Consider the following 18361-nt stretch of genomic DNA (forward strand, 5'->3'; position numbering starts at 1 on the left):
TAATGGCTGAAGATTCCCCTTCTCTAGTAGACAATTTACGAGCCATTATAAGAGAAGTGAGTTCAGCAGTGGAATTAAAAATGGCATCTTTTCCCCGAAAACTTCTAAAATGGTCGAAAACTTCCACTTCTAAAATGGTCACGGAACCCCAGATAGAATGGGATATGGAGGACGATGATTTTAATCATTCGTCGGACAGTTGATGAGGAAGTCAGTGGTCCGTTATGCGCATTAGAAGATACTGATGGTTTCTTGAAAGCTGTAAGATAAACTCAGAATATTGAGGAATCTAGACAGTCACAGTCGGTTCAGGATCAGATCTTCAAAGGGCTGGGTGATATGAAGAGGAGTGTGTTACCCATCCATGACAGATTCCGAAAGCTTACACAGGACGAGTGGAAGGACCCAGAAAAAAAAACTTTAAAAGGAAATATCCCTTTAGCGAGGAAGATTCGGCTCTTTGGGATAAAAAAAAACAAAGGTTGACGCCCCTGTTGCGCGAATCTCCAAAAAGGCAGCCTTGCGTTTTGATGTCTGCTTATTAAAAGATGTTATGGATAAAAAATGCGAGTCCGTACTTCAAAAAAATCTTGGGAATCCAATACCGCTATGTTGAGGCCTAGCATAGCTGCCACCTATACGGCTAGATCTGTCTCTCTCAGCTGGAGGAGCACCTGGTCTCTGACACCCCCAGAGAGGATATCCTGGCTGCCTTGCCGATTTTGAAACAGGCCTCTAACTTCCTGGCAGACGCTTCTGACGATCTTGTAAAGTTATCAGCTAGGTCAGCGGCTCTTTCAAATACGGCAAGGAGGTCAGTCCAGGTTCTTCCAACAGCGGCGTTCCTTTCGCCCCCGAAAAAAGGATCCCTCTAGTTCTTGGCAGTCCTCAAAGGGGAGAGGTAGGAATTTCCTCTTTAGCCAGGATAAGTCTACAAAACAAAGCGACTCCGAAAGCGATTCAGAGTTCTATAGATATTTTATTTTCTTCTGAAGATATTAATGAACTTTTAAAAGCAATAACTATGGAGATTAAAGAGGTTAAATTTCAGAGGTCGGCACATGATCGCATGTTTTCTGGCCTAGAGGAAAGGAAAAAAGCAAGTATTTCCGGTACATAAAAATCTTCAGGCTTTGATCTTGAGAGAATGGAAAAATCCTGATACCAAGATTTTCTTACCTAAAATTAGATTACCATTTGATGAACAATATGAGAAATTGTTTTCCGAATACCCTAAAGTAGATGTATCCGGGGGGCGTGGCCAACTGCCGACATGGCCGGACGTGTCTGAGAGCGGCTCCGGCTCCATAACTCCATCCTGAGCAATCCTGAGCTGGTAATACAGCTTTTTTCGATCTAACCTGAGCTGTGGAATCCCCGGAGACAGTAGAACTTGGCCATGGGTCCTAGCAAGGCACAACAAGCGGCGGATCGCTTGAAAGAATTTGCCCGCCAAGAGTCACAACATGGCGCCGTCGCCACCTCCTCTCCTCGTGCACCGCTAACCAGGGGGCAAGCTGGACAAGCCCCAGCGGCGGAGACGGAGGAGGAACCCGAAATTACCCTGCAATCCTCTGTCAGCTGATGGCGGCTATCATGGGTTGCCAGTCGTCACTTACAGGCAAGATAGAGGAGGTCAGAGTGGACCTGGGCCTCTTGCGCCATGACGTTCAGCAATTGAGAGAGCGGGTTCGGCTCACTGAGGAAAGGGTGTCTGAGCTGGAAGATACTACCAGACCCCTGGCGGCTAGGATGACTGCTGTGGAAGGAGCGGTTGAAATGTGGCGCCAGAAATGCGATGACCTGGAGAACCGCTCCAGAAGAAACAACATGCGTATATTGGGAATGCCTGAGCGGTCTGAGGGATCCGATCCTGCCACGTTTATAGAAGGATGGTTCAAATCGACATTCCCGGACGCGTCATTCTCGGCGGCCTATGTGGTGGAGAGAGCCCACCGGGTCCCTGCTCGGATGCCTCCACCTGGAGCTCCCGCAAGACCGCTCCTTGCCCGCATGCTTAACTGGCGGGATCGTGATCTTATCCTCTCCAAAGCGAGAATCAAACAAACCATCACTTTTGGATCTGCCAACATATCCTTGTATCCGGATTTCTCAGCATAGCTACAAAAGAAAAGAGCTACCTTTACATCGATAAAGAAGCGTTTGCGGGACCTGGATTTACAATACTCCATGGCCTATCCGGACTGTTTGAGGGTCCTAGATGGCGGGAAATCACATTTCTTTAACAACCCTAGGGAGGCCGAGGACTGGCTCTTAGTGAGGCCCCGGAATGTGCCCCAAAGATGAGGTGATGCTGTATTGGGAGTGGTGGTGTTTGTTTTCTGACTCCGTCCGGGATTTGATCACCATCTGTTTTCCCCCATTTTGTGCGGTGGGGATTCCACTGGACTACCTCATGAGCATTATACAGGACAGCCGACGGGGGTGAGAGACTCGTGGGTATGTCTAACATGTGTCTCAGGTTAAGTTTGCACTGTGATAAATGTATGACCATGCTTGTAATTGATTATGGGAGCTTGCCGTTTCACCTGCACTTGTATATATCATCTCTACACTGTGCAGGTCCCCCACTACCATGGTCACAAATGTTCCATGCTTCAGATTTCTTTACTGCCTGGTTCGCTGGGATTTAATGTTTGGTTTTTGGTTTAACTGTTTTTATGTCAATTGGTGCTCTATGTATTGCTACGATATACACTGCTGTGATAGGTTTATTGCATATGTTCATGGGATTCATGGTACATTCTACTTAATGATCTTTATACAGAACAAATGGCATCTGTGACGTGTATGTCCTGGAATGTGCGTGGTCTGGGAGGTCCTAGGAAGCGTATGGCGGTATTTGCGCATGTCCGTACATATTCTCCGCATATACTGTGCTTCCAGGAGACTCATGTCACAGCAGAAACTGAGGGCAGGCTGCAAAAACCATGGGTGCAGTGGGCTAGAAGTGCTTTTGGCACGTCATACTCTAGGGGTGTGTCCTTGCTGGTTCACCGGTCGGTTAGGTGGGAGGTACACCTGGAAATGATAGATCCTGAAGGCCAGTATGTTTTTGTGTTTGTGCATTTGAATGGTGTGCCCTATGTTGTGCTTGGTATTTATATACCTCCTCCCGCTGGTTTCTCTGTTTTGCAAGCCGCGGCAGGTTTTGCAGCTCAATTCCCATTGGCCGGGGTACTGTGTATGGGGGATCTTAATTTGGTGGGCGATGAGTCATTAGATAGGTTCCGGACCAGCCCCCATGCAGAAGGTGCACGTGTGGGCGACTCGCGTCTTAAACGCTTTATATCTGAATTGGGATGGTTGGATGTGTGGAGGGAGAGAAACCCGTCTGTCAGAGAGTTTTCCTGCTTCACGCCTTCCAGGGGGGCGCTATCTCACATAGATTATATGCTATGTGATGCACAAGTTTGTCTCGCAATTTCAGATGTTAGGTATGTGCCTCAGGGACCGTCTGATCATGCGCCCATTGTGGGGACATTGATCTCATCTGATGGGGGGTCCCGCAGCTACGGTCTTCGCATACACCCATTTTGGCTGTCACTGATGGGCATGACTGACCGTATACCTGACCAGTTGAGGGTGTTCCTAGATCTTAACTCAGAGGGAGATAGTGATGCTCTTATACTGTGGGATACCCTGAAAGCTTTTCTGAGGGGATGTATCAAGTCATTCATATCATACATTAAGAAAACTGGGAGACTTAAGGAGGAAGAGCTGGGTGCGCTATGCAAGGCAGCTGAGAATGCATACATTTCTGAGGCGAATAGACTAGAATGGATGCAGAGAGGCAGGAAGTATATGATGTATTTGCAAGAGAAGAGCGATCGCAGGTTTTTCTTTATTAAGCAACAAGCTTTTGAGCAGGGTAGTAAGACAGGGAAGCTCCTAGCACAGGTGGTCAGGCGTAACACTATGGCTCCCCCGATCATTCGCATTCAGACTGAGGACGGAAATGTGGCAGAGGATCCTGGGGGAATATTGACCAGGTTTAAGGAATTTTATAGTGATCTGTATTCATCGAGACACCAGTATGCTTTGTCGGATTTACGATCATACCTAGGGGAGGTGGCTCATCCTCAATTATCCCCCTTGGACAGGGGGCTTCTTGACGAAGAGATTACACCTGAGGAAGTAACTGCTGTGATTAAGGGCTTGAACTTGGGAAAGTCCCCAGGCCCAGACGGCATTCCCCTGGAGGTATATGCCAAGTACGAGGATATCTTGGGGCCTCAATTGCGTAAGATGTATGTCGCCTCTCTGGAAAGGGGCCAATTACCAGATACGCTATATGACGCTTCTATTGTGGTCCTCCTAAAGCCAGATAAAAAAAACCTTGGAGTGTGGGTCTTATCGCCCGATATCATTGTTGAATCTAGATTACAAAATCTTAACTAAGATCTTTGCAAATAGATTGAACAAGGTGATTGGCTCAATTGTTCATGTGGATCAATCTGGATTTATACCGGGCCGCTCCACATCAAGCAACATCAGGCGTGCTCAGGTGGTAGCGCAGGTGGGATGCTTAGACGGCAGACAGTGGGCCTTAGCATCTCTTGACACGGCCAAGGCATTCGATTCAATTGAGTGGGAGTTTTTATTGAATGTCCTGGAATGCTTTGGCTTTGGTCCCACCTTTGTCAGATGGATAAGGGTGCTTTATCACCGACCTACTGCTAATATCATGGTCAATGGCTCCCTGTCCTCTACTTTTCCTTTGCATAGGGGTACCCGGCAGGGATGCCCCCTATCCCCGCTGCTCTTTGCAGTAGCTATTGAACATATGGCCATTAGAATACGTCAGGATGACATCTTTAAAGGGGTGTCGATGGGAGGCAGGGAGGATAGACTGGGGCTGTATGCTGACGCTCTTATTCTGTTTATGGACTCAGTAGATTTGTCCTTGCCACGGGCGATTGACCTGATTAATAGATTTGGAGATTTTTCTGGCTTACGCATTAATTGGTCCAAATCGGCTCTAATGCCCCTATGGTCCCCGGGATGGCCCCCTGTATATCACAATCTTATGGTGGTGGAGCGTTTCAAGTACCTAGGAGTTATCACCAAGGACACTGCAATGTCACACCAACTTAACATTGTCCCTATTGAGTCTTATGCTGTAGACAAATTCAGGTCCTGGACTATGTTGCTTTCATCTATAATGGGCTGGGTGAACCTTATCAAGATGATTATCTTACCCAAAGCATTATATCTACTAGGACATGCATGCACCCCAGTTTCGAAGAGCTTCTTTATGAGGCTACACTCTGTTATAGCGAAGTTTGTGTGGGGGAAGGAGAGAAGGAAGTTAGCCCTTGATACCCTGCAGAGTGGTTGGCAACAAGGAGGTGCGGCTTTGCCGGATTTCTTTCTTTTTTGGCCGGACAGCTCAGATTCTTGACCACTTGGGTTTCACAGACCCTTTTGCCAAACTCTGAATATTACCTGAAGTGTCATTTGGGTCTGTCAACCTTGTGGCCGGTTCTGGAAAACACACATGTAATAGAGGGTCGACTACTGCCCATACATAGGTTAGCTCATCAGGTTTGGGGAGCTGCGAAGCTCCAGCAATACCAAGACCTTCCTGAAGAGATAGTGTTATGGAATAACCCCATGTTCCCACACCTACAGCATTGTGAAGGGATAACTATTTGGAAGAACTATGGAGTACTCACACTGAGGGATTTGTATGAGAAGGGCGTTCTATATTCTTTTTCTCAGCTACAAGAGAAGTTTGGAGTTTTGCGGCTTCACTTCTATAGATTTTTGCAGCTACGACATGCTGTCCAGTCCCAGTTTCGAGGGAGTACAAAAGGCATTTCCAAATACCCATTAATAGGCATTTTCAAGACACAGGGCCCTGGAGGGATGGTCTCGAACCTCTACACACATCTTCTTGATCTTAAAGTGAGATCCAAACCCTTGCTGGTAGAGACTAGGTGGAAGGAGAGGGTGACGCAGATTACTGATGTGGAATGGGCTGAAGCCATGAGTGCGCCATCTACTGTGTCGCCTGCCCTTAACAGGCTTATTCAATTGTTCATTCTTCACAGAAGTTATTTGACACCTACCAGGCTACACAAGATGGGTAGACTAGACCACACGAGATGCCACAGATGCGCTCAGATTAACGCAGATTTTTGGCATCTTATCTGGGACTGTCGCTACATACAACCATTCTGGAAAAAGGTGGTGGATACTTTATCTACCCTAGTTGCAGAGGTAATTCCACGCTGTCCCAAGCTTTGCCTTCTGGGAGTAGTGGATGGTGATACCCACCCCCTATATGTCTGCATCTTTTTAAGGGCGTCCCTGTTCCTTGCCCGGAAGGCCATAGCACTACGCTGGATGGCGGACAGACTGCCGACTGTAGGCCAATGGAAAGCACTGGTAAACCAGATATTGCCGTTTGAGAAAATAATGTATAGTAATAGAAAATGTCCCCAGAAATTTGATAAGATTTGGGGCTCTTGGTGTTCTTCGTCAGCTACTGCATTACCCTCTCATATGCTGCCGGCGTGAAATCCACAGTACTATGTACCTTAGATCTTCATCATGTATGTAAGGGAATGGGGGAGGGAAGGGATTGTACCCACATTTTCGGATGTGGGTTATTGTGCACCTTCTTATCTCTGTGACGCTCTCATAAAATGTATCTGGAGATTTGTAATTCATCAAATATGTACCGGAAGATTTCACTGAGGAATATGTGTATACATGTATGTGCATTGTGCTATTGTCGAGTATGTACTGTACCAATTTTCATTTGTTATTCTCAATAAAATGAGTTTAAAAAAAAGTGGATGTATCCCTCTCTAAATAAGCAAAAGGGTCACCCTTGCCGTTTGTAGATACTGGATCACTTTGTGATCCCATGGATAAAAAGATTGAGGCAAATTTAAAAAAGACTTGGGTTGCAGCCGCATGCTTGCTTAAGCATAACTTGGCACATCTGTGGCGATCTCATTTTGAGTCTTTGTCTTTGTTGAGCTAATACTCCCTTTGAAGATGTAGCTGATTATTTTCCATTGTTTTTGGCCAATAATGCAAGAAGACCGTTGTGACTAAAGTTGTGGTCAGGTGATGTCAGTTCCAAATCTAAATTCTGTTCATTTTCCAAACGGCAAAGGGAAAACAGAAAGTTGGCGGTCCAATAGACATGGCAAGAGTAAGGGTACTTTCACACTAGCGTTTTTCTTTTCCGGCGTAGAGTTCCGTCACAGGGGCTCTATACCGGAAAAGAACTGATCAGGCATATCCCCATGCATTCTGAATGGAGAGTAATCCGTTCAGGATGCATCAGGATGTCTTCAGTTCAGTCGTTTTGACTGATCAGGCAAAAGATGAAACCGTAGCATGTTACGGTTTTATCTCTGGCGAAAAAAACTGAAGACTTGTCTGAAAGACGGATCCGGCATTTTTCCCCATAGGAAAAATTTGAGCCGGATCCGTCCTTCCGGCCTGCGCATGTACAGACCTGTAAAAATTTGAAAAAATAAAAAATATAAGAAGGATCCGTCTGTTCGCATGACAAGCAGAGAGACGGATCCGTTCTTGCAATGCATTTTTGAGAAGGATCCGTCTCACAAATGCTTTCAGTCACATCCAAATCGGCGGATCTGGCGGGCAGTTCCGACGACGGAACTGCCTGCCAGATCATACTGCTGCAAGTGTGAAAGTGGCATAAATGATTTTTGTTCAATCCTAGTTCCACAGACTCTTCAAAAAAGTGACGCTATGGGTCCTGTGGGGGGAAGATTGAGACTGTTTGTGGAATCCTGGAGAAATATTTATTCAAGTTCTTGAAGTTTGAAGGAAGAACATTGTCCGGGGGTTACAGAATTCTGTTTCTCAATGTTCTTCCTTCAAACTTTGTGGTGACCCTAGAACAAAGTTCACAGGCCCTAGAACAAGATATTTTAGATCTGGTGCAGATGGAGGTATTCGTAGCCAGACCTGTGGATCAGATATTTCTAGATTACTGCTCTGTGTTTTTAGTGACCAACTAAAACTGATAGTTTTGTCTCATAAATCTGAAGAAGTTGAACGAAATGATAAAATACAAAGGATTCAAAATGTTATCAATAAAGTCCACAGTAAATGTTCTGCAAAAAGGAATATTTATGGCATCTCTAGACTTAAAGGGGTTCTGCAGTTTAAACTGGCGATCTATCCTCTGGATAGATCATCAGCATCTGACCGGCGTGGGTCCGACTAGTATCAACTGGCCTGGGCGGGGCTAACCTCCATTCAAGTGAACAGAGCTTAGCTGCGCCCCCAGGCCAGTAATAGATCATCAGTTTAAACAAACTGCAGAACCCATTTAAAAGATGCTTATTGAGATACATCTGGATCATCAGCAGTATTTGATAATGGCGGTAATGATAAAGCATTTTCACAAAGGTGATGCTAAAAATGATTGTGTTTTTGATGAAAGAAAATATCTTGCTTATTTCTTATTTAGATGACCTGTTGGTGATAGGAGATTGTGACAGAAATGGAAAATAAAACTTTCAAGGACTTGTCAGGTTTTGGAGCAACTAGGTTGGTTAGTAAATTGGGTAAAATTCTCAGGTCCTCCCAACTCAGCAGATTGTGTTCTTGGGCATTCTTATAGATTTGACAAGACAAATGCTCTTTCTCTCAGAGGAAAAATTGGCGAAGATCCAGTCACAGATCCAAGAGTTCAAGAAGAAACGTTTATGTATCATTCGTCAGGCGAATTCTATGACTACTTGCGATCCGGTAATAAGGTGGGCACGGTTTCATTCAAGGACTCTACAGAGAAATATTCTGCACCAATGCGATCGGAAGCAGGAGTCGTTTGACAGTATAATGTTGATTCCAGAGAATGTAAAAGCATCTCTACGTTGGTGGGAGATAAGGTCAAACCTAGCTGCAGGAGTTCAGTGGGTTGTGAATAATCCCCAAATACTGACCAGAGATGCCAGTCTTTGGGGTTGGAGAGCTCCTCTTCAAGGCTTATCTTCCCAAGGAGATTGGAGTCAGTTTCGGAGAAGGCAGTCCTCCAATTACCGGGAGTTGAGGGCATTCTGGGAGGCCTTGATTCAGATTGTACAGGTATTGAAGAATACCACTGTATAGATCAGACAACAGGACTGTAGTGGCGTATTTAAACCTTGTCAGATCAGATATTCCATTGGGCAGAAGGAAATATGAAGTCCCTTTTGTGTGGTTTATTTAAAAGCTGCTCCAAAAAACCACAGCAGATTTTATCAGTCGCAAGAAATTGGATCCAGGGGAATGGAGCCTAAAGGAAGTCTCCCTAGCTCAAAGGTGGGGATCTCCACAAACAGACATATTTTAGGACAAGATCAATTCAAAACTGCCAATTTATTTCTCTCTGGATACCAGGGACTATGGAAGTGTGGGAACGGATGCTCTTGGAACTTTCGTCTAGGATATTTTTTTCCTCCCCTACCTCTTATTTCAAAAATTTTGAGAGAGAGCAGGGATGAAAAAGCCAAAGTGATCATGATTGCCCCAAACTGGTCAAGAAAGTCATGGTACCCCCATTCTACTGAATCTGGCAGCGGGGCCAGTTCTTCATCCTCAGCTTTCAGGTTTAAATCTTTCAGCTTGGACCCTCAAAGAGTCTTTTGGTTTCAGTAATAAGGTACTATGCTATCCAGTAGTAAAAATGTTCAAAAGAGCTGTAAAAAAAAAATATTTCCAGGTGTTTTGAAAACTATTCAGGTAACATTGGAGATGTTTGTTCAGTGCTAGATTTCCTTTAGCAGGTTTTCAACAAAGGGCTCAGTCCTAGCACTCTGATTTCAGATATTTACATTGAGTGTATTTCTGGATGAGAAGATGGCGTTACATCCATGGATAGTTTGGTTCCTGAAGGGTACAGATAGGTTAAGGCCTAAAATTAGATCTTTTGTGGCTCCCTGGGATTTGAATTTGGTTTTATCAGGTCTTACTTTATCCCCTTTTGAGCCGATTTAAGGAGGCTAGCATTAGATATTTGATGCTTAAAGCTCTGTTTTTGGTAACCATAACCACTGCTAGGAGGGTTATTGAGATACAAGCTTTTTTAGTCAGAGAACCTTTTCTGGTTGTGAAAGAAGATAGAATTATTCAAAGATTTCATAATTTTTTTCGTCCTAAAGTTGTTTCAGGGTTTCACAGAATGGATGATCTTTCTTTTTGTGAAAACCCTAAATCTGAGAAGGAGACAGTTCACAGGTTGGATGTAAGAAGATGTATTCTCCGGTACTTATCTGTCACCAAGTCCTGGAGAAATTCTGGCAACCTGTTTATTCAGTTCTTGGGGACTAGGAAAGGGTTTAAGGCCTCTAAAGCTACCATTGCTAGGTGGCTAAAATCAGCAATCTGTGAGTGTTATATAAGACTTTGGGAAAAGTCCCTCCTACTAGACTTGAGGCTCATTCTACCAGAGCGGTTTCTGTTTCTTGGGCTAAGAAGGCATCAGATTTATAAGGCAGCGACCTTGTCTAACCCACACACCTTTGTTCAACATTATAGAGTGGAGAGTGTTGCTAAATTTTTTTTATTTTTTTTGGTAGGAAGGTACTTTAAATGGTCCCAACCCCATTTAGAAGGCAAGAAATCCCACTTATTAAACCTGTTAGGGCACACCTGTGAAGTGAAAACCATTTCAGGGGACTACCTCTTGAAGCTCATCAAGAGAACGCCAAGAGTGTGCAAAGCAGTAATCAAAGCAAAAGGTTGCTATTTTGAAGAACCTAGAATATGACATATTTTCAATTGTTTCACACTTTTTTGTTATGTATATAATTCCACATGTGTTAATTCATAGTTTTGGTGCCTTTAGTGTGAATCTACAATTTTCCCCTCCCCCCCCCCCCCCCCCCACGACAGCACCTTAGAGAGATGGCTCTGCCCCCAGGCAGTATAAAAAGGTGGAGCCACTCTCCCACCTCAGTGAGGTTTCCTGTCCTGGTGCGGGAGCCTGCAGTTCGGTTGTCCTGACCTGGAAGCCCCGGTAGATACCGGCGGGTCAGCGGCAGCGTGTTTTTACCTGCCTGAGTCATTCCTCGCCCACAGGTGTTGGGTAGCAGGAAAGAGGTGGCGGGGATCGCAGTCCACGGAAGGCAGAAGGTGCCGGTCCCCTAGGCGAGGAGGACCGCACCGACGTGTTGAGTGTGGCCAGAAGGCCCCAGTATACGGCAGACCAGCCAGGACGCCACCGGATGCAGACGCTGTGTGATGGCGTCCAACAGGAAGTGCATGTGTTCCACAGCAGTGCGCTTCCGGTCAGGTGACCGGAAGTTGGAAGTTCGGCCTCCCGGCAAGTTTAAAAGCTCAGTTCAGGTATGACAGCGTCCTGGTTTGTTCGGATCCCCTGTTACTGAATTCGGGGTGCCAGATGGAAGGAAGATTTGACCAAGTTCTGTCCCAGTGGTGTCCGTGGCGTGGTGGGTCTGCAGGAAGCTGTGTATCTTTCAGGTTAGAGGGGCACTTGGTGGCAGAGGGTAAATTTGGCAATGTTCATCAATTCAGGTTTACCTACTATTATGGATGAAGAAAGGAGGTCTGAAAGTGCAGATATTAAAATCCTGCCGCTGGTATTTTGAGTTCTGATGTTGGTCCTAAAGGGTTTAGGCTGTTTCCTTAGATATGGGTATGTTCCTTTTTCTTAGAAGGTGGTGGCCAAGAAAAAGAACAAAGAATGCCCTATCCGCAAATGCTCGCTGTCTTCTTCATACACTAAGAAGCTCTGTCAGCAGTGCATTGAGAAGACGGTGGCTGAAGAGACTCAAAGTCTTCTGAAAGATTTAAAATCTGTTATGTCCGAAATTAAAATGTCCCTGAAAGCTGGTAGGAAGAGGAAAAGAGCGGTGAGGCAGGAATCTGACGTGGAATCAGAAGTTAGTGAATCTCACTCCAGGGATGAGGACTCTAATGATTCCTCCTCTTCTGAAGATGATACAAGAGAAGGGAAGTTCCTATTTCCAGCAGAGAATACGGACAAATTATTAAAAGTTATCCGATCTACCTTGGAGTTAGAGGATACCAAGGAGGACAGATCAGTAGAAGATGCCGTGTTTGAGGGGCTTAGGGAAAGGAAGCGTAGATGTTTCCCTGTTCATAGATCTATTTCAGCGGTGATGGAGAAAGAGTGGAAAAAGCCAGATAAGAAGCCATTCATTTCTAAAACCTTTAAACAGAAGTACCCCTTTGAGGAAGAGGCTTCTACATCTTGGGACAAGGCCCCAAGACTGTATGTAGCCATTTCAAAGATTTCTAAGAGATCCTCCTTGCCTTTTGAGGATATGGGATGTTTAAGGGACCCTTTAGATAAGAGGATAGATTCTTCCCTTAAGAATTTGTGGGAATCTTCTGCGGCTGCTTTCAGGCCTAGTATAGCTGCCACTGTTGTTGCGAGGTCTGTGTCACTATGGTTTAGTTAGACTGGAGGGGCTGATCGGGGATAAATGCCCTAGAGAGCAGTTGTTGGCATCCATACCCACTTTCCAAAAGGCTGCAGACTTTATTGCGGATGCCTCGGTGGACGCGGTGAGAATGGAAGCAAGAGCCGCATCCCTTTCCAATTCTGCACGCCGGGCTTTGTGGCTTAAAAATTTGGAAAGTGGGAGTTATGTGTCCAAGCTGAGGCCATGTAGCATTCCCTTTTGTTGGCCAGTTTCTTTTCGGGTCTGAACTAGACTCTCTTTACTCGAAAAAGTGGCAGATAGGAGGAAAAAATTTCCCCAGGAGTCCTTCACTCAGTTCAAGCCGTATAAACGGCCCTTTCGGATCCCGTCAAGGTTTCAGAATAAAAAGCAGACGGGAGATAAAGAGCAGGGAGCAAGGCTTAGATCTGGGAATACGTTATTTTTTTTTTGTTTAGATCAGCTTCAACCCGTACAGAAAAACAGGGAAAGCAATGACTCCATGATCCCAGTAGGAGAAGATGGCAGGAAAATGGTTAATACGTCTTCTGCGGGAGGGTCTAAGATTGGAGTTCTTGAGAGATCCCGCAGAGAGATTTGTGATTTCAAGATCTTCTCTCGTAATTCTGCAAGAAAAAAAAATAATAACAATCAAAAAAGTGTTATTTCCTGTCCCAGAGTCAGAGCTAGGGGAAGGTTTTTATTCTACCCTGTTTCTAGTGAAGAAACCGGATGGGTCATACCGGACAATAATAAATCTCAAATACCTGAACAAATTCCTGAAAGCCAGAAAATTCTAAATGGAAACTATCAGGTCAGCAATATATCTTTTATCTCCAGGCTGTCATATGGCGGTTCTGGATTTAAAAGATGCCTACCATCATATTCCGATACATCCAGATCACCAGAAATTCCTCCGGGTGGCTGGAAGAATCGAGTCTGGTCTTATTCACTTTCAGTTCCAGGCGCTTCCCTTTGGCCTCTCTCTATGGTGCCTCGGATCTTTACCAAGGTAGTGGCGGAGATGGCTTCCTTCATCAGAAATGAGACCATCACGTTTACGCCTTACCTGGACGATTTTCTGGTGGTGGCTCAGTCTCGGGAGGCAGGTGTCAGGGCACTGAATCGGGTGATGGAGATACTTCAGTCCCTAGGGTGGCTATTAAATGTCCAGAAGTCCAGAATGCAGCCATCAACAAGCCAGGTTTTCTTGGGTCTGGTTTTGAATTCCAGGCAGGAGAAAACCTTCCTCACTGAGAAGGTGGCTGAGGTTCAGGAAGTAGTACAGAGGGTGCAGTCAGGAGAAACCTTATCCGTAAGAAAAGCTATGTCCCTGTTGGGAGTTCTGACATCCTGCATACCAGCAGTCCAGTGGGCTCAACGACACTCTCAACAGTTGCAGGGGGAGATCCTGGCTGCCACGAAATGGGCAGGGACGTTCATGGAGTCGATCGTAAGATTATCAGACTTAACGCTTTCATCCCTGAATTGGTTGAAGGACGTTGAGAATTTGACTCGGAGTTCCCTGGTCCTTTCCGGAACCAGTGGTGGTAACTACAGACGCCAGGGGGCTCACGTGAAGGATCAGAATTTCAGGGAGAATGGTCCCGGGATCAGAGACTGTTCTCTTCAAATCGGAAAGAGCTGCGAGCGGTTTTACTGGCCCTGAGAGCAGCTCTTCCAATGATCCAAAACAGACATGTGAGGGTAATGTCCGACAATCGGACGGTTGTCTCATATCTCAATCATCAGGGAGGAACGAGGTCAGATTTCTTACGAAGAGAGACGGAATGGATTTTCAACGAGATAGAAGAGAGAGTGCTACATCTCTCAGGAATTCACATAAGAGTCGTTGAGAATTCTCGAGCAGACTTCTTGAGTCGCCACAGGTTGCATCAGGGGGAATGGTCGCTGAATCCAGAAATTTTCTCCCAGCTAGTGGATTTATGGGGTCTGCCATCTGTAGACATGTTCGCCACAAGGGAGAACAGAAAGGTAGAGAAATTCTTTACCCTCAGTCCAGAGGAGTGCCCATCTGGAGTGGATGCCTTCCTCCAGAGATGGGACTTCCCTCTAGGCTATGCCTTTCCCCCTCTACAGTTGATTCCACTAGTGATAAGGAAGATGAGATACGAGGGAGCAAGAGTGATCCTGATAGCACCCTTCTGGCCGAAGAGGGCGTGGCTTTCCCTTTTGAGAGCCATGTCAGTGTTGGATCCGTGGATCCTGCCAGGAATTCCGGACCTGTTGTGCAGGGTCCAGTGTTCCACCCGGAAGTAGAGTCTCTGCATCTTTCGGCGTGGAATTTGAAAGGTCTTTTTTTTAGCCAGTCAGGGATTCTCAAAGGAGGTCATTTCCACTCTAATGAAAAGTAGGAAGGAGGTGACGAACGTTATCTATGTGCGAGTCTGGAGGAAGTTCCTGTCCTTTATAGGCATAGAAGGGGTTTCTTGGCCATTAGAATTTTCAGTGGCTCAGGTGTTGTATTTTTTACTGAGAGGGTTGTCCCTTGGGTTGGCAAAAAGTACTCTGAAAGTGCAGGTGTCAGCATTATCGGTCTTGGGGAGAAGGAGTTTAGCCAGGCAGTTGACAGAATTGCGCCAGTGACAGGCTCTAGATTTCCTCCCTGGGATCTTAGTGTTAAATGCCCTAACCAAACATCCTTTTGAGCCTCTACATTCTTGCTCAGTTAAATTGCTTACCCTTAAGCTAGTTTTGCTGGTAGCCTTAACGTCAGCCAGGAGGGTTGGGGAGATTCAGGCTCTCTCCATTAACCCCCCTTTTATGTCCATCAGAGAGGACAGGGTAGTTCTCAGACCAGATCCCGGTTTTAGGCCAAAGGTTCCTTCTAGGACAAATAGGGCTCAGGAGGTAGTTCTTCTAGCTTTCTTTTCAGAACCAAAAGATGACAGAGAGAAGGAGCTGCATTCCCTTGATGTCAAGAGGTGTATTTTGCAGTATCTGGAAGTAACTAGAGATTGGAGAAAATCTTCCGCCTTATTTGTTCTATTCTGCGGGGCTAGAAAAGGTAATACAGCCTCTAAGGCATCTATTGCCCGCTGGATCAGAGAAGCTATATCCTTGGCGTATTCAGTGTCCGGTTTTTCTCCCCCTGTTTCTGTGAGGGCTCACCCCACGAGGGTGGTGTCCACTTTCTGGGCAGAGAGGGCCAGCGTATCCATTGAACAGATCTGTCGGGCTGCGCCTGGTCTTCTCCATCCACTTTCTATAAGCACTATAGGCTTCAGCTTGACTCTATTTCTGACCTTCTTTTTAGCACAAAGGTCTCCCACCCTGGGGATGATCTCTGAAATCTCTCTCTAAGGTGCTGTCGTGGGGGAGGGGAAGAATGATGATTACACTTACCGGTAATCAGATTTTCCTGACCCCACGACAGCACCTCTTTATTCCCTCCCTCTTGGTGTAGGGCTGTGTGTTCATGGGTGTCGCATAAATAAAAAAAATAAAGTGTAAGAACTAAACTAACATAAGGGGGAGTCCCTCTCATGCTCTGAAAACTTACTGAGGTGGGAGAGTGGCTCCACCTTTTTATACTGCAGGTTTCTGTTTGTATGCATGATGAGTTTAGGACCTGCCATGTCCGGAAGACGCTGAATTGAATATGGAGGTGGTCCTTTTGGAAGCTTTCTGTCCCTGGCTGGTAGGAGGATAATTTCTGTGTAGGTGCCGTTGTGGAGATTTACCTGAAAAGGGAATTACTGGTAAGAATTTTGTTAAAAAACATTGCTTTATTTTGCAGAATGTATGCAATTTGTATGTTGTTGAGTCTATGAAATGTAGAAACTAAGGGGGAGATTTATAAAAACTGGTGTAAGTAGTTGCCCATAGCAACCAATCAGATTCCACCTTTTTCTTTTTCACAGCTTCTTTAGAAAAGGAAATGTGGAATCTGGTTGCTATGGGCAACTATTCCAGTTTTCCTTTACACTAGTTTGATAAATCTCCCCCTAATTTTTTACAAAGAAAGCTGTCTGGCTGATTTTATTGTAGGACTATTTTTCATAATGAAGAACTAGTTTCCAGCAAGCTGCATGAAACAACTGAGACAGTGACTAGTCTCTTACTGTCTCTATATGCTTTCTCTGATTAAATCCTAAAATATTTGGTTGGTCTTTTTCCTCCCTCCTGGTTTTCCCTGCCAATTCTTACAGTAACATGGTGCTGGGCTCAGTTTTTACCCAAATTGTCCAAAACAAATCACCAAAACTTTGGATTTGTGAGGCAAATATTTGTAACGAATCTGATTTAGTTTTAAAAATCGATTTGCTTATCTCTATACCAAGCACTAAGAAAATCTCTTGAAATTTAAGGCCAATAAAAATGTGTATGCAAAGGAGATCTTAAAGCAGAGCCAAAAACTATAATGACTAGAAAATCTGTCCTGACAACTAGGTATTTCTTCCTTGTCCTTCAAGGGTTTAGTGGCTTGTCACTTAAAGCTACTGCTACAGCAGTAAAAGTGCATGCATCTCTGTGCTCCTTGTGCAACAGTGCATTAGAGATCATTGTAGGGTCTACATTGCAGCTGGCAACTGGAGTTGCAGTCACTACTGTGGGAATGGTAGTGCTGCAGCGACTAACTGGTAGGGGTTAGGGGTTGCAAGGCTGTTACTACTGGTAAAGGGGAGTGATGGAGTTATAGTAGATAGATTTAGAAAGTGCGGGGAACTGCTATGACTACTGCAGAAGTGTGGAGGGCTGCTGTAAGTAGAAGTTTATTGGGAAAGAGGTTCTTGAATTTTGGGGTTGATAAAAGGATTTCATAACCTAGACAAGCCCTTTATTGGCAAGAGCAGAAATCTTTTGTTAAGTGAGGTATGGCTTTTGAGGGACTAGCAATTCCAAATTAAATGAATAGACAATTATTTTCAGTGGGGCGCAGTGTAACTTGATGTTTTACAAGCCCTGAAAAAGCCATATTAAAAAGAATGAGATGGAGATTTTTTTTTCATTAATTTTATTTAATTTTTTTCCCGAAAAGTATAGAGGTCCCCAACCACCGGACCACAGACCAAAACCGGCCCGTGGAACGTCTGGTACCGGTCCGTGGGGAGCACTGTTGTTGGTCAGCTTGGCCTAAGGCCTATACGACAGTGCTAATGTGCAGGAGGTCGTGATGACCTAATCGCGACCTCCTGTGCCGGGTCACAGGTCGTGTGACTGTCATCACGCCACCAGTGACCAGGAATAGAGCGTCTGTGCCATGATGCAGGCAGCCGGGGGAAGAAGTTGCAGCATGGTGGAAGAATGACTTGAACAAATAGCAGGAGCAAAGTGAGTATTTAGTTTTTTAAATTTGGTTTAAAGACAGTACTGGGGGCACTATATCTAAAGAGGCACTACTGGTGGGGGGGCACTACATTAAGAGACCACTAATGAGGGGAGCACTATATTAAAAGAGGCGCCTATGGAGGGTGCACTTTATTAAGAAGCCACTACTGGGGGGGCCATTATACATAAGGGGCACTATACATAAAGAGGCCACTACTGGGGGGCAGTTTATGTAAAGAGGCCATTATTGGGGGCAGGCTTGGACTGGCCCACAGGGGTACAGGAGAATACCCCGGTGGGCCCCTGAGAAAGGTGGGCCCCTAGTCTTCCACCCCCTGCACAAGTGGCACATAACACAGTAGACTTACTGCACTACATATATATTCTATGTACAGCACCTCAACCAGCCTATGTTCATATAAAAAAACTTGTTAGATTATTTAATGTATTTGAATGTGCCCGTACGGTGGGACCCCAAAATAAATTTACTGGTGGGCCCTAGGTACCCCAGTCCAGTTTATGTAAATAGGGCACTACTGGGGGGGTGTTATATGTACATGGGGCACTATGGGGGGGGGCATTATATGTGCATAGGGCACTACTGGTTGGGTCATTATATGTGCTGAAGCCTAAATGGCGAT

The 18361-nt window shown here is 45.3% G+C and overlaps 1 protein-coding gene across 2 annotated transcripts in view; it reads left to right on the forward strand.

Annotated features, from left to right (window-relative positions):
- INO80C (INO80 complex subunit C) overlaps nt 1-18361 on the forward strand; it is a 134531-nt gene that overhangs the window by 10682 nt on the left and 105488 nt on the right. The gene's annotated exons all lie outside the window — the stretch shown is intronic.

This window comes from Bufo gargarizans, chromosome 5 (genome assembly GCF_014858855.1).
Source record: "Bufo gargarizans isolate SCDJY-AF-19 chromosome 5, ASM1485885v1, whole genome shotgun sequence".
In the NCBI taxonomy this organism is placed as follows: Eukaryota; Metazoa; Chordata; class Amphibia; order Anura; family Bufonidae; genus Bufo; species Bufo gargarizans.